The sequence below is a fragment of the Pipistrellus kuhlii genome, unplaced genomic scaffold (assembly GCF_014108245.1).
Source record: "Pipistrellus kuhlii isolate mPipKuh1 unplaced genomic scaffold, mPipKuh1.p scaffold_m20_p_14, whole genome shotgun sequence".
In the NCBI taxonomy this organism is placed as follows: domain Eukaryota; kingdom Metazoa; phylum Chordata; class Mammalia; order Chiroptera; family Vespertilionidae; genus Pipistrellus; species Pipistrellus kuhlii.
Genome location: NW_023425449.1, coordinates 7256880 through 7274402, shown reverse-complemented (window position 1 = coordinate 7274402; position 17523 = coordinate 7256880). Strand labels below are relative to the sequence as shown.

The following is a 17523-nucleotide window of genomic DNA, read 5'->3' as shown; positions in this document are numbered from 1 at the left end:
CGATCTTTCTAACTCTCTATCCCTGTCCCTTCCTCTCTGTAAAAAAATCAATAAAATATATATTTTTTAAAAGATACATTAATTCATAACAAGCTATTATACATTTGAATAAGCACAATTGAACATCTGCAGATTTCATGCTCTCTCTTTTTAGGGCAGCAAAACTATTCTGTGTGATAATGCAATTGTGGGTACATGTCACTGTGCATTTTTCAAAACCCATGAAATGTACACCACCAACGTAGTACTGTGATGCAGAATGTGCGTGGTCCAGGAGTGAGGAGCGGGCAAAGTAAATATACTAATTAAAAAAAAAAATTTTTTTAAAGACATTACAAATATATAAAGAACTCTCTAACAATTCCTGACCTTTACTTGTGGTAAATAAAATAATAAAACACATTAAAAAAAAAGAACTCTCACAACGTAAGAAGGAGACAAACAACATAATAATGGGGAAAACATTTGTATAGCTATGTTACCAAAGAAGGTATCTAAGTAGCTATAAAATGCCCAAGCATGCTCAACATCGTTAATCACGAGAAAAATGCAAATGAAAAACATAATAAAATATCGTTGTGTAACCACCAGAATGGCCATAATAAAAAAGACTAATAAAAAGGTATGGAGAAAAATACGGAGAAATTGGAACCCTCATACACTGATACTGAGAATTTAAAATTGTACAGACATCTCAGCAAATGTGGGTAGTTTTCTAAAATTTAAATGTATAATTCCTATATGGCTAAGCAATTTTATTCCTGGGTATATACCCCAGCAAAATAAAAACATATGTTCACAAAAAACCTTGTACACGAATATCCAGAGGAGCGTTGTTAGTCATCCCAAACTGAAAACAATTCAATTTTTTTTTTTAACTCATCAGAGGAAATATTTTATTTAAATTCCTAAAAACAAATTTGAGGTGTTATGTTGGGTTTGAATGAAAGAAAAAAGGCCCAGTTAAAAAATGGGAACAAGGTTTTCATTTGATAGGAGCTGACATAGGTGAATACATTCTAATCAAAGGTCTGTCCCATGTGGCACTTTTCAAGTTTTTAAAAGTGGACCAGGCTGAACCCTTAGCCGCCTTCGCTGCTTTTGCTTTGCTTTTCCCCTTCCCTTTTTCTCACTTCGCCTTCGGCCTTTTTCTTTGCCTCTGGTTCACCCCATGGGGCACTGTCCATGCTGGTCTAGAACTCTGTTTCTCTTAATGCCAGTCTCCATTTTCATGTCGTCTTTGTCATCTTTCACCACACACTGGGTTTTCTCTGCCAAACATCTGGGGACCACCACAGTCGCTATCTCATGAACATCTTTCATGAAAACATCAGTATCTATTGTACTTTTTTAATTTTTTTTTAATCTGCTAAGCTCCTTTGGGGCATTCTTTTTTCTCTTTTCAGCGTGCATCTTCCTTTTCCACTTACTCCGTAAGCTTTAGGCCATATTTCATCTCAACAGTTTCACCACTCACAGCCCACACGCTCAAGACGACCAGAAGCTCCTCACTCCAAATATTTTTAAACAAAATGTCCCATGTGCCTACCATAGAGGACCACTCAGCGGGTGGAAAGAACAAAGCACAGGTAGGTGCCACATCACAGATCAACTTCAAAAACATGGCCCCGAGGGAAAGAAACCAGGCACAGCAAACCTACACACTGCACAATTCTTACCGAAATGAAAATGACGGAAAGGACACCTTCACAGAGATGGAAAGAAGAACTCGGATGGGCTGGGTCTCAGGGAACACAAATATAGCACGCCAGAGGGAAGTCTGGGTGGCGTGAGCGTGTTCTCAAACGGGATTGTGATGATGGCTGCACAGCACTCTACCTTTTCTGAGGTTCGTTGAACCACATACTTCCATGGGGTGGACATCATAGTATGCAAGTGACATTCCAATAAAGCTACGTGCACACAAGAAGCAGGAGACCAAGGATGGAGGTCATTTACTCCTGACTGCAGAGTTAGTTTCTTGAAAGTCAGAACCAGAAATAAGAATTCCCAGCTAATGGACTTTTCCTGTGAAGGAACTAGGGTTTCACCAACCAACTAACTAACTAACTAACTAACTAAGTAAATAAATAAATAAATAAATAAAAATTCAAATGGAGTAACTATTATACTTTAAATATTTTGGAGGGGAAATGTGGGATTCAATGAATACAAACATGAGTAGATAAGCAGACACATTTAGAAACTCAGCACCAGTAAGCTGTAGTCACTTATATTCCAGCCAATTTTCATCACAAAATGTTGATGTTCTGAATTTCTCATTCTCGCTCACGCTTGCAGCACGCAGAGGACCCGTCTCCCAGTTCACATGGTCGGCTCTCCGTCACCGCAGGCCTGGCCTTGCCTGCCTCAGCCTGCTGCTCTGCACACAGCGCTGCCTCAGTGGGCTCATGGGGCTGGCTCCACCTCATCCTCCATTCGGCTGTTTATATTTTCCTGGAATTTCTAATAGCTCAACGAGCACCCTCTTCACTGTCCTCACTGGTGCTGACCCCAGGGAGATCTCAATATCAGCCAAAGAAATAAGAATCTCAATGTCATATATACAAAAAAAAAAAAAAAAAAAAAAGCCTGTAAGATGTTTTGAGCTTTTTAAAATCTCCATATCTCCATAAAGGAAATAAAACTGCCCTAGAAACCTAGAAGCGACATTTCCCCTATATATTTTTAAAACTTGGGGCAAATGAATGGAAATCTATGTTTTTGCCTGTAAGCTGTAGTATATGATTTGGACATATGAGATGAGAAAAAGCTGTTGTTTTTTTTGTTGGTTTTTTTTTGTGTGTGTGTTTTTTTCTCCTTAAATGCCAAGACTCATCTCTCTCTCCTGACTGCATTCAAGGAAAAACATGAAGCCCTCTGGTGGTCAAATTATTATCCTCACGACGAAGTTCCCTAACATAAAAACTTCTCAGTGATCTAATGGCAAAACTTACATTTCATAGCCAGAAGCTTGGCAACTCTTAATCTTCAAAGGAACCTTTTAGTAAATGAGAGCAGGTTTTTGCTTTATATAGTCTGTGTGGCATGTGTGTGTTTTCCTGGCAAGGGGTTTGAAGCTAATAAATATTTCAAGCTATGTAATAGCACTTCCTATGTTATGTCAAAGTACAAGGACGGGTTAGAAATGAGCTCCAGAATCACTCTGATGATTAGAAAGTCACCCCGATGTTCCCTCACCCCCTTCAACATAAAATCGTTTCAAATGTCAAAACCTTTTGCCACTATTGTGGTTTATTTGGAAATGTTGCTGTTACTTACACGCAACATGTAAATCCCTTCATGGGTAAGTAACACTGTTCTTTTGAAAAATGCCATGAAACGGGCCATGGGTTTCTTGAGATACATGATGCTATCACTCCCATTTTTTTTTTTTTTTTTTTGAGAGAGAGATTTGTTATAAGGAATTGGCTCATGCAATTATGAAGGCAGGCAAGTCTCAAAATCTGCAGGGTGAACGGGCAAGTTGCTGCTCCGAGAGAGAGCTGATGCTATAACTTTAGTTTGAGTCTGAAGGCCTGAGAACTAGGAGAGCGGGTGGTCTCATTTTTTCCGAAAGCTCCCAGGTTTCAGTCTCAGGAGGAACAGATGTTTCAGTATGAGTTTGAGGCGGGGAGGAGTGGGTGCAGGGAGTCAATGTCCTGGGTCATCAGGCAGGATGGGTTCTCTCCCACTTTGGAGCGGGTAAGCCTTTTTGTTCTATTTGGTGTTTCAGCTATCTGGAGGAAGCCCACTATCATCTGCAAGGACGATCTGCTTTATTGCGCCCACCAACGTACATGTTAATCTCATCCAAAGCCACCTTCACAGAAACATCCAGAAATAATGTGTGACCAAATTTCTTAGTATCTGGTGGTTCAATCAGGTTGACACACAGAAATTACCATCACACAGCCAGAGAGAAAAGAGATGCAATACTACGTTTACAAAGACTTTCTACAGGAACCAGGCAAGCCAAAGACAACAGACTAACATCTCTAAAGTGCTGAAGAAACTGTCAACCCATAATTCCATGTGCAGCAAAAATCTCTCTCAAAAACAAAGATGCTGGTTACATGAATTCACACATGGTATAAAATTGCATAGAGCTATACACAGGCACAGAGAGATAATTATCCTACTACTTTTATAAGTTGCCTTCTGATTTCTAGGAGTCAAACTGTGTCTTTTGGACTGTGAATCCAATTGGCTTTGATAGTTGATAGGAAGCAGAATAAATTACTCTTTAACTCCCACATTTTTCTCCTCTCACTACAAAAAAACAAGAAAACACAGATGACAGGAACATAATCATTAATGGTGAAGGCCCAACTGCCTGGTAGAAATAAGGAATAAAAAAGACAACACTTGCCTAATTTGATGCTGAATCAGTTTTTAATTTTTAATCCTCTAGGACTCAGTTCAAAATATGTTTACTCATCCAGTACCAGTTAAGGGCTATCGCTTTCTGACAGAGCAGATTTGCTTCAAAGACTTCGCTGGAAAACTAGTTAGTGGGGTAAAATGTCAGAAGTAGATTAGACATGTGCATGCACATTTTATATAACCAACTACATAAGCTAACTTTACCTAACCATTACTTGGGTTATTTCCTTCGAACTCACACTGGATAGGACTTAGAATCATATTTATTTTCAGAAAATTGAAAGTCTCCTTTCCTCTTCAGATTCAGTCACACAAATGGCATCAGTTCTTAAAGAAAGCCATACCTCAAGACCTCACAAAGAGGTATCTATTACCAGGAGCTCTAAGCAAATGTTCTTTTAATTAGCTACATTTATCTTTAATCCCTGTTTTGACAGAAAGTCTAACATAAACATACATTACCAATACATAAAACTCAGCTCAAAGTATGGTTAATTTTTATATTTGACAGAAGCAGTGGGAAAAATAACTTTGACCTTTCTCCATCTTTGTGTGATGTCACTACGTCCCTCTCTCAGAACCGAAAACAGAAATGGTGGCATCTGCAGCTCAAGTACAATCATGATTCTTAAACTGCTCCTTAAAAGTGGTAATAAAAACCCTGATAAGACCTCTGGGCCTTATGTTGAAGCAGCTGCAAAATTATGTTAAAAAATTTCTGCAAGGACTCCAGTAATTATAAACCTGATTAAAGTTTACCTACCCTTCATTCCTAGAGGGTTTTCACCAAGGAATTAGAAACCAGATGGTTCAAGACTGGGCATGATGGATATATTCCATGAAGCACGTCCATTGTCATGGAAACAACAGAAATAACATTATCTTTACTGTCTATTCCTTTATAAAACCAGGCGCTTAAGAATTGCCGCCAATTTAAGCAAAGTTCAAACAAATGTTTAGGCACCAGGTTAAAATCCATGTCTTCATCCATGTTTAATACTACAGCCTGACTGTTGAATTCACCAGAATGTCTTTAAGTGTATTGATTTATTTTCTACAGGGACCTATAAAGAAACCTTCATAATTTTTGGACTTTTAATACTCCAGAGAGCAGCAAAAGGCCTGGAGGTCAGGGATGCCTCCTCTCCTGGAAGAGAGAGTGGGCAGCGAGAGGAGCAGCTTCCCTGAGGCGCCCGTGGGAAAGTCAGGCCTGCTTCTCTCCAGAGCTAACTTCTCCAGCTACACACGAGCTTATCCCCGCCCTCTTGCTAAAGAAGAGTCTCTCCAAATGGACTCTTAATGTCTTCCACCTCAATCACAATCATCATCAAACATTTTTCGAGCACTTCTTAGGCGCATCATGCCACTGCATCCTTCCCACTAGTCTACGTCCTTCTCATCCCTAGTTCACAGGCGAAGGCGCTGGGACTTAGCACCGTGCTTCTCGAAATGTAATGTGGGTATGAATCATCCAGAGATCTCTCCAAAATACAGGACCTGGGGGCAAGCTCCAAGCGTGTGCATTCCTAACAAGCACGAGGTGATGCAGATGGATGCTAGCCTATAGACCTCACTTTGAGTAGCGAGGACTTCTTGATGGTTAGGAAGCATGCCCCCCAAACACCAATTATTACGATGGAAAACTTGAGATGCCAGCCCATGATTTGCTAACTCCCGAACTCCAGCTCTCAGTCACGCTGCTCCTCTGTCCCCCAATTTCATAATATGCACCACAGCGGCCTCTCCTTAACAGTAAACAAGTTGGCTTCAGTTGTGTTTCAGCCCCAGGCCCATGGAAGCAGAATGACATCACAGACCTCCTTAAGCTGGACAGAACAATGCGATGGCTGATATCAGGGTCTGATATAACGATCAACTACTCCCCACCCTGATTCCTATTGGTAGGGCCCAGAGCCTCCACTTCCTTAGCCACCCTGATGAATGATTTCTTCCTCCATATAATCCATCACCTGGAAGCCACTGGGGAGCCAGGGCTTGGAGCACTAGCTTACCTGTTTCTCTGAGCTTGGCACCATTTCCTCAAATAATAAACCTTTACTTTCTTGGCTACAAAAAAAAGTACAGGCAACAAGGTACTTATTGTAAAACGAACTCTCTTCCTTAGCAAGAAGGTAGGGGTAAGTGCCAACAACAAAAGGATAGGTGGGTGTCGGCTCTCAGAGTGGCTAAGAAGCACGAGGAGGCCTCCGTGGTGTCCCCTTTGCTTCTGAAGGCAGGAGCGTGGAACTTCTTGCATGGACAGACAGCTTAGGGGCCACCTGAAACAGCTTTGGAGCCACTCCTAGGTCATGAGGGAATAGGTGAGGGGACCACTGGTATGTGGGAGGAAGCAACAAAAACACGCGAGTGGGGCCCAGCCTGATGTGGCTCAGTGATTAAGCACCGACCCGAGGAGCCAGGAGGTCAATGGTTTGATTCCTGGTCAGAGCACATACCAGGTTGTGGGCTCGATCCCCAGTAGGGGGCATGCAGGAGGCAGCCGATCGATGATTCTCCCTCATCATTGACGTTTCTCTCTCTTCCCCTCCCTTCGTGAGAGTAATAAAAATATATGTAAACAAACAAACAAAAAACGCAATATGGAAAAGAGCTGGAATTGCAAAACGACAAAATAAGTTACAGTTTCATTGAAAAGGAAAAAATATAAACACCAAGAGATAGATTCTGTGGATTCACAGGGGGTCTTCCAAAGATATGAAGAAAAAAAATTATTTTAATAAATAGAAAAAGACCCCCGACCAGTGTAGTTCAGTGGTTGAGCATCCTCCCATGCAGCAGGAGGTCACCAGTTGGATTTCTGGTCAGGGCACAAGCCTGGGTTGCAGGCTCGATCCCCAGGAGGGGCATGCAGAAGGCAGTTGATTAATGTTTGTCTCTCATCGATGTTTCTATCTCTCTCCCTCACCCTCTCTTTGAAATCAATAAAAACATTGACAAAATAATAAATAGGAAATGGAAAGGAAACCAACTGAGAAAACAATAAAACGGCCTTTCAGCAAAAAGGGCCGAGGATCATTCTAAATAAGTTGACACTTCAAATTCTTAAGAGAAATTAAAACCTCCAGAAATTAAACTGGAGTCAAACAAACAAAAAGACAAAAAAAAAAAAAATGGTTAGGAAAGTAAACAGCCCAAAAGTTTTTGTAGGAGAGGGTGTCTCATGTTAAGTCATTTCCCCCAAAAGAATGCAACCAGTAGTGAAGCAGAAAGAGGCTAAGAGTTGACTATCATAAGCCAAATGTACAAAATTGTCTGTTAAAATTGCTTTACTATTTAGAAGGAAAATTCAAATAGTCAACAAAAATAAAAATACTCCATAGGGCCATGTAATATGAATTTTATTTAACATAAAGTAATAAAAAGGTTTGTCCCTCGGTTTCTCTTTTAAACAGAGTTGTTTATGAGTTATCTATAAATACAATGTAATGTGTGTGGTGTTGATGCTGTGAGAGACACAGAGAGAAACAAAATAAAAGAGAAATAGACCCACCCACCTATTGACTCTTGGATTAAGACAGTTGCTACTTTAGATCAGGAGGGGGAAAATGGATTTTCAAGATGATGCTGGATCAATTGGATAACCAGCTTATTTTTAAAAATTAAATTAGATGGCTACTTCACATTATACACAAAAAATAATGTGGAAAATAGAAAAAAAAATAATAGAGTTGCATGATAATTTATCTAGCAACCGAGTTAAAATTATTAAAACCCTGGAGAAGAGTAGAAAATACCACATGATGAAGAGAAGAAATTAAATATCACCGATAAAGAAAAGCCACTATTAAAAATGAAAATAGTATAATGTCTTAAGTATCATTCAGTAGCAGAGAGATTTTTTTTTTTAAAGTCAACAATAAATTAGAAGTTAACCTTTGGGCTTAGGCATAAGTGACAATAATCAAGTCAAAGAACAGACAATGCCTGTGTGGAGGAGGTACTAGTATTCAAGTTGAAACCTGAAGATGAGCAGAAATTAGCACAGTGAAGGCTGTTCCAGGCTCAGGGAACAGCCCATGGGAAGGTCCATAGGCACAAAAAAACTGAAAGGAGAACAGCTTGGGAGAAATGGAATGTTAGCATTCGCTTACAGAAGGCTGCCTGGAGACCAGGGTGGGGGGTACAGAGAGATTTCAGAAATGGGTGTTTTGCTTAAATGCTACTGGGTGAATCTCTATTCCATCAACCGTAACTCCCCACCCCACCCCACCATATACACACCGTTTTGAGACACAGGAATCTTATACTCAGAGGGAAAAGATATAATCCATAGAGATTTTTTTAAAATATATTTTATTGATTTTTTACAGAGAGAAAGAGAGAGGGTTAGAGAGTCAGAGACATCGATGAGAGAGAATCATCGATCAGCTGCCTCTTGCACCCCCCACACTGGGGATGTGCCCACAACCAAGGTACATGCCATTGACCAGAATTGAACCAGGGACCCTTCAGTCTGCAGGCTGACGCTCTATCCACTAAGCCAAACTGGTTTTGGTCCATAGAGATTTTCCATCTCTGCTTTCTGTAACTCTTATAAGCAGTAAACCAGTATTGAAAAGAAGGAAGGGGGTGGAACTAGCATGAGGAAATAACAGATTCTTTCCCTTGACTTAAGTTCAATGCTGAACACTTAGACAAACTATCAGAAATAAAAATCCAAACTCGACTAAGACAGGATGTGGGTTCCATCAAAGGTTAAACTTTCCCTTTCCCGCTGCAATGCCTGTAGATTTTCAAATAACATGTTTAGAATTCCAGGTAGGCCTTTTCCAAATGGGAGCCGACAGGTTTTCAAGATGTGACCTACTTACACCTCTTACTGCAAGAAAATGCCTGGCTCTTTCTGCTTACCTGAGTTAATCAATTATTTTCTTGTTGACAGGAAGGAGAATAGTTTTGAAGTAAATAAGCACGCCAGGCTTAAAAAGTCCACTCGGTTCCCCTAGTTCATTTTCACATACAATACGCACTTTATTTTAGACAGACATTCAAAAGGAAAGATATATACCTGGTACTTTAAAATAAATTATACATTTTCTGGTGCCAGAGCACACAGATGGTCCATTTACCACTTCTGGGAACTGGCCACTGTTTTTGAAGCAGTAAAAGTTTGTTATTCTCACTTTTTTTTTTTACTTCCTATTCTCTTTTATGATATTCACTAATACTATGAAATTCTCCAGACACTTGGGAAGCCATTAAAAAGTGGAGAAAATTTCTGGTCTCTATAGAATGTGGATCTAATATTTGTTTTTAAACCAAACAGGTGTGTTGAGAAGGGAGGCCCAGGGATTTACACATCTTTAGGAACATGCCCTTCTGTTCAGAGGCAGGCACGCCAATGTCAAAGCACTCTGACCAGTCACCTGTTCATATAAGGAATGAAAGGCCTGTTGGTTAGTTGATTAATCAGTGGGTTAATGAAACAGGTCCAGCTTGCTTCCCTTGTTTGGGCCCCAAGAATTCTTTGGAAATTAGGAAGAGATCAAGAATACCAGGACTCGGCCGAAACCGGTTTGGCTCAGTGGATAGAGCGTCGGCCTGCAGACCCAAGGGACCCAAGTTCGATTCAGGTCAAGAGCTTATACCTTGGTAGTGGGCACATCCCCAGTAGGGGCGGGGTGCAAGAGGCAGCTGATCAATGACTCTCTCTCATCGATGTTTCTAACTCTCTATCTCTCCCCCTTCCTCTCTGTAAAAAATCAATAAAATATATTTTAAAAAAAAGAATACCAGGACTTGGGTAGTAGGGGATCCAATAATCCCACAAACCAGGTTAAATATCACATTTAGCAAAATGGTTGCAAAGAGGTAGTTTAAGATACCCTTTCAGAATACCTGATATTCATTCAGGGCTGGCTTTAGCTCAGCGGTTCCTTCGAGTACAGAATACCTCATATTCATTCAAGTTGGTTACATAAAATATTTAACAATGCTTATATTGGAATTTAGGTAAAATATAAAGTCTAGGAGTGGATACGTTTATGAGCAGACATGAGTCAATGACATTATTAAACAACACAATTCCAAAAGCAGCGTAGGGTTGGAAAGATATTTATGCTTTAAAAAGCAATAGATTTAATAAATATTTATTTATGAACAACTAGTTTTTAGTTATGGTCTGGATACTGGGAACGCCACACTCGATAGGCACACATAGTAAGTGCTTTTATAGAGTAAGAAGCAGATAATGTGAAAAACATGACCAGAGTTCCAAACAGAGATTGAAGGGGATGGAGTTGCACCACAGAAAAGGTAGTAAGGTCAGAGAAACGTATTTTCAATATCATCCTATCTAATCAAAAGGCAATATGCAAATTAACCATCACTCCATCACAAAGATGGCGACACCTATAGTCGCAAGATGGCGGCACCCAGTCCTCTCAGCCCAGCCAAAGTACCCCAGTCCTGGGGGTCGGCCGGTGAGAGTGGGCAGCGTGAGCGTTCTGTGCCCGGCCGCAGATGAGTCTCTGTGGGCGAGGAGCATCCAGGCCGGCAGAGAGCTACTGGCGCATGGATTTGTGCACAGAGCTACTAGTGTTGTTTCATAAATTAATACAAAGAATTACAATTGTAAAATGTAAATTAAAGAAACTGAGATTGCATAAATGGTTGAGCTAGAGACTGACTCACAAATTGAACACAGGCTGACACCTGCCAGGGGGCAGGACTGGGGTGGAGGGAAGGGATTTAGCAAAAAAAGAACACAAGAGAAAAAAACTCATGGACAACGGGTGGTGATTGTGGGAGCAGAGGGGGCAGGGAGAAGGGTATAGGGCAGTGGCCGGCAAACTGTGGCTTGCGAGCCACATGCAGCTCTTTGGCCCCTTGAGTGTTCTAACACCACTTCTTCAAAATAGACTCGCCCAGACCAAAAACCAACTTCTGCACATGGGCCACAAAGTTTTAATCATGCTGTATGTGTGCACCTGCACATGGTGTTTTGTGGTAGAGCCACACTCAAGGGGCCAAAGAGCCACATGTGGCTCACAAGCCACTGTTTGCCAACCACTGGTATAGGGGGTATAAATGGTGATGGACAGATAATTGACTTGGGGTGGTGAACACACAATATAGTGTGCAGATGGATGTGTTGTCGAATTGTGCACCTGAAACCTGTATAGTTTTGTAAACCATTGTCATCCCAATAAACTCAATACAAAGAAAAGAAAAACAAAAGCAAAAATAGGTGAAATCTCCAAGATTCCATTTAATTCCATTTAAAAGCCTGATATTTAGTGCTCAGATGAAGCCTCACTCTTTCTCTGCCTTTGGCCAATGCAGCCGGTCCAGGCAAGGGTGGGTATGATCCATCACTGACCTTGCATACACAAAGGGGATAAGTAGGTATAAGATATTTATAATTAGGGAATATTTGCATTAGTGCAAGTTGAGGGGCTTCATAGCATCACAGATTTAAAGCCAGAAATTGTCTTTTCTCATCAGGGCTCTCAAATTTTCTCAGAATGATCCTTTCTGACCTATGACAAAGCCCATCTCTTGATCATAATGTAGTAAAGTTCAAATCAGGAAAGCTTGGCTGATCTGCCCACTACAATAGCCACTAACAACATGTGGTTAATAAAATCAATTAAAATCACTCAGTTACTCAGTCACACTCACCACATTTCATGTGTTTGGTGACCACATGTGGCCAGTGGTCACAGTCTTAGGTGGCACAGGTCACCTTCTGTCATCTCAGAACATTTCATCGAACCGAACTGGACAACCTTCCTATGAGGTTCTGCTCCTTAACTGGCGGAGAGAGAAATGAGACTTCAACACATTCTATAGAACTTTTTATTTCAATTATACTTGCTTCTTTGTAATTCTTGCATTTCCAGTACCCATCCCCAAAGTGGACACTGTTATCTTAATGCTCTCCCTTCTCTTTCTCAAAATTTCATTTTGAATTTGTCTCCTGTGCTACTCAGTCCCACTTCTTTAAGGCTCAGACCTGCCTCCTAGTACTACTTATGCTTTTTACCCGGTTGGCCTAGAATTTGTTTTACTTTCTCATTGTAACAGTGCATTTTTTTATTTGGAAAGGGGTTTTTTTTCTCCATGGTACCCAGTATATTCTATACAGAGGATGAGGAAGAAAGCAGGCACTTAAAACAATAAAATTCATTAAAACTGTTTCACATCAAACAGTTTGCAGAGTTCTCTCCCCTCCCCAACCATGTCTACCCCCAATAATAAGTAAATACGTAATCATAATATCTCAGCCTAATAAGAAATAAATTCATGAGTCAAACTTTCCCTGGAGTTTCTTGACCTGACGTGAAGAAAATGTTATAATTAAATTTCACATTGTATTCTTTTGGGGAAGGGTTTCTCTTATCCAAATATACCTTTTGAAGCCAGTAGAAAGGACTTGCTGATAAATATTTCAACACCACGCTTTATTAAAACAAGTTACTTCTGTTGTTTACTATGTGGGTAGACCCTGATGGAAAGCAGATCTTCCCCCCCGTGCATTTTTGTGCAAATTCCTTACCTTTCTGTTTACAAAAGAGAGCGAAGACCTTTCAGGGCTATTTGTCACCGTGTCCTAGTAGCCAACAATGCGCCCTGCCAACTGATGAGGGTTTCACTTCCTAATTGACTGCGCCAGAAGCATAAGCGCTATCTGAACACACAAAGCTTTCCCATGTGACCTCCCCTCCTTCCACTCAGCTCAGTCCCACTAGGGTGAGTGTGTTGAACAAAAAATCTTCAGGTGGGGAGGAACCATCCTGCACACACAGAGAGTAATCTGAGAAGGATTTCTGGAGGACAAATTAGTTATCTACTTCATTTAAAACCTTTTTAAAGGATTACAACATTAAGGCAGGCCTGCTCCAAACTCATGCACAAATGTTGAAGTTATTATTCTCAAGCATACTTATTCCTTTCATTCCCAAGGTGAGATTCATTTTCACTTAATCACTTACAATATATCCCAGACTTTGGCTGAGGGATTCCAGATCACACATGCACACAATATCCCAACCTATTAGTAATGGTGAACTTTAAATAGAATCATTATTATTATTAGAAGAAGTAGAATTTTCTTTTAAATCCGTGTTTGATTTAGGTGTTTGTAACAAAATCCATCCCCCTAAAGAATTAAATAACTGTTCAAGTATCCTACAATTATTATGCCACTGTCCATTTTGAGTGAGGGAAATCCTTTGGGCAAAGTCTTTGGGTGTGTTTGTATAAAATGCAATGCTGTGATAATTTTACGTACTTTCTCAAAGATGCAGAGAATATGTTGTCCATTTTATAGGAAAGTAAATAAGGAATAGTAAAGTTAAGTCACCAACTTCAAATTGTATAATATGGTAACCATGAAACCAAGAGCACTCCTTACTTTCAAAGAAGCACGTGTGTTTTAAAGAAAATCTATCTCAACCACTTTAGTATAATCTACCCATCTAAAAGAAGAAACCAGAATAGTTTATCAGACATCGAGGTTTTTCCCCCAGAATATTCTTGGACAACTTGATATCAAACAAACAATTCAATTTTTTTAAAATGGACAGAAGACTTGAACAGGCACCTCTCCCAAGAAAACATACAAACAGCTAATAGGTATATGAAGAAATATTCAACTTTACTAGCTATTAGGGAAATGTAAATAAAAACTATACATCACACCTATTAGAATGGCCATTATAAATAAAACAGGAAATGACAAATATTGGAGAGGTTGTGGAGAAAATGGAATCCTTATTCGCTGCTGGTGAGACTATAAACAGGTACAACTACTATGTGAAACAGTATGGAGGTTTCTCAAGAAATTAAGAATTGAGTTACCATATACCCAGCAATCCCTCTTCTGAGTATCTACATGAAAATTTTGAAAATATTTATTCACAAAGATATATGCACCCCTATGTTCATGGCGGCATTATTTATGGTGGCCAAGACATGGATACAACCAAAGTGTCCCTCAATAGATGATTGGATAAAGAAGACGAGGTATATCTATACAATAGATACTACTTAGCCATAATAAAAGGTGAAATATTGCCTTTTGTTACAACATGGATGAATTTTGAGAATATAAGTGAAGTAAGTCAGGCAGAAAAAGTAAAACACTATATTGTTTCAATCATACATGGGCTATAAAACAGAAAACAAATGAACAAACAAGGAAAACAATGAAGCATAAAATCCCCCTAAACATAGACAACAGAATGGTGGTCACTAGAGAAAAGCAGGAAGGGGAGTAGTAAAAGGTAAAGCAGGTAAAGTATATAGTAATGGAAGATTTGACTTTGAGTGGTGGGCACACAATGCAATATACAAACTATATATCACAGAAGTAGAGGCCCAGTGCACAAAATTCGTGCAGGGGTGGGGGTCCCTCAGCCCAGTCTGAACTCTTTTCGCAGTCCAGGAGCCCTTGGAGGATGTCCGACTGACTGCTTAGGCCCGCTCCTCTGGGCCTAAGCTGTCAGTGCTTAGTGCTGCTGTGGAGGCAAGAGAGGGTCCTACCACCATCGCTGCACTCACCAGTCATGAGCCTGGCTCTGGCTGAGCAGCGCTCCTCCTGTGGGAGTGCACTGACCACCAGGGGGCAGCTCCTGCATTGAGCATCTGGCCCCTGGAAGTCAGTGTGCATCATAGCAACCGGTCATTCCACCATTCAGTCTATTTGCATAATTAGTCTTTTATTATATAGGACTGTACGCTTAAAACCTATATAACCAATGTCAACCTAATAAATTTAATGTGAAAAATTTATCCTAAAATATTTGCAATACTTTTTATAATAACTAGTCAGAGAAGAGCAACTATCATCTACCTAGCATTCCTAGATGCATGATTCTGATTTCTTTCTGGTAAGACCACTTATTTCCATAAATTTCCCTTTTCTGGAAAACCTAACTTGAGTCATACAGAGCTCTGCCTTTTCTATAAACTCTATGCAAGAAACATCATTGAGCAGATATCTCAGGATGCATGTGCAATGCTATCATATCCACAACTCAGTTGGGCTGCCCAAATTACCAGTTACTGCATAATCATCTGCTTTTTCACTACTTAAAATTTTCTTTGCATAGAAGATAAAAAAATTCCTTTTGCCACACAGTTCTTTCCAATAGCCTAAAATACCTATCAGAGTCAATACAAGAGGACACTGGGTGCAGCAGAAGAAGGCAGCTGGAAGACTGAAGACAATACAGTGTAGATTCAAGTAGGGAGTTAGTGTCACTGGGTCTTAGTGCCAGCTGTTCACAGAGAGAAGCCCAACTGAAACCCTCTGACTCAAGTGTGGGGAAAGAATGCCATCTTGGTGGCCATTGACCTGATTCACACTCAAGAGCCTTTTCTTGGACAGGTCTCTCAGGCAATGACTTTTGTGTTGCCTTAGAAATTTAAGGGCAAAACTAAAGTTAGGTTGCTCGGAAAACCCATGAAAGAGCCTCAGGTCTTGAAGTCAAACGTACATAGTCCTCTTCCTTAAAGGATATTTTGAAAGGCTGGTTGGTCTAAAAGCTGACCTGTGGCTGTTCTAAACGTAGCAACCATTTGTACAGCAGAGGAGGCAATGACACTAATAGCTCGTAATCTTCGAAGAGGCAATCTGGTCGCTTGCCAGGTCAACTTCATTGGACTGTGACTAGCAAGAGAAGGACTTTAAAAGTCTGTCAAGAATAAACCAGCTTCGTTGTGAGAATTTGAACAATCATTTATCTAAACATCATCTGTAGAATACTTGTGCTGCTTTCTTTGTTGAAGCCTTGCCTAGCTAAATATTTAAGAAATCCCACCTGAGCCACATTTCCTTCTAGCCTAGATATATTGCTAACATGTGAAGAGATAACTATGTGTAAAATTGTTGTGCAGATCCTTTAACCAAACAAGCAGCAAAAGGAAAGGAAGATGAAAGAATTTAGCGTCGTGTGGCTGATCATATAGTGGCCAAAATAAAGTGTGCTTTCCAAAATCAACTAAGTGAAAATTCTGTCATCCTGGATGAAATTGCAACTTGGACTGAGAGGTTCACACTTGGATGTTATTTTCAGTAGATCTTGAATAGGTGAGAGAAGTAATTAAAAGACACCAACATTCACCTATCTAAAGCTTGAGTACAGCAGCAGGGAATTGGAGGCAGCAAAAAGGAAATGCTTCTATTCCATTATGGGAGATGGAATGGAACTGAGTATGGCAGACACCAGGAAAAGACTAAGGTGATAGTCTATCAGGAGCAGGTGCCAGAGCATAAGTGTGGTGAGGCCTGGTGAGCCAACCATTGGGCTCACAATGGACAGGCACAGGAGAAGACGTTGAGAACATTTTGAAGAAGGCAGGAATCCCAAGTGCAAACATGAGATTGAACCTGAGGCCCATATGGTGATGTGATGTAGACAATGGAAGGAATCAGGCACCAGATAATTTTATCTGAATGATGTGGTGCTGTGTCCGCGAGCTTATGAACTCAAATCAGGATCCACAGTTCTTGCCATAGGGAACAAACTAGTAACTCACAACTGATTTACATTAGGAACAATGCTCTCAGTTACTGAATGGGAGACAGAAAAAGGTAATAGGATCAAATATTAGTTTCTGAGGTCAAATACAAATTTCATGTGCTAGTGTACACTGTAAAGCTTGTAACACTTTGTGTTTGGGGGGGGGGGGTCTTTTCAGAACAATGAAGACATACATCAGCTCACATAAATTTACACCAGTGTCTCCGTTTACTTGGAAACAAGAAGCTACATAAAAATCATGATGGAGTAGGAGAAACACAAGAGTGTCAGATGTCCTGTTTGAATTTTTAAAGATGTGAATATCTGCTCTTTGCTACAATCTATAAATTATGTTTATAAGAAGCATGTGATGAGATGTCAATGGTGATTCTGAGATGTTGGAGAGAAACAACAGCAGGTTGTATGCAGATGAGCAATAACAGCGACCTCTTAGTTCATGGGTGGACACTAAACCGCTGAGCCACACCCACCAGTCCTCTCTCATTATCGACTCTTTCCTTGGTGTAAATTTTTTTTATTAAATTAGTGAATTGTACTAGATTATCTCAATTTTTCTTCATAACACTCTTATATTCCAAATGTAGCTAAAGGGAGAATCCTAGCTGTGACCACTTATAAGGATAAA

At 40.1% G+C, this 17523-nt stretch overlaps 1 pseudogene; it reads right to left on the bottom strand.

Annotated features, from left to right (window-relative positions):
* Positions 1–879: 879 nt before the first annotated feature.
* On the bottom strand, positions 880–1449 carry LOC118718515 (annotated as a pseudogene).
* Between the last annotated feature and the right edge of the window lie 16074 nt (positions 1450–17523).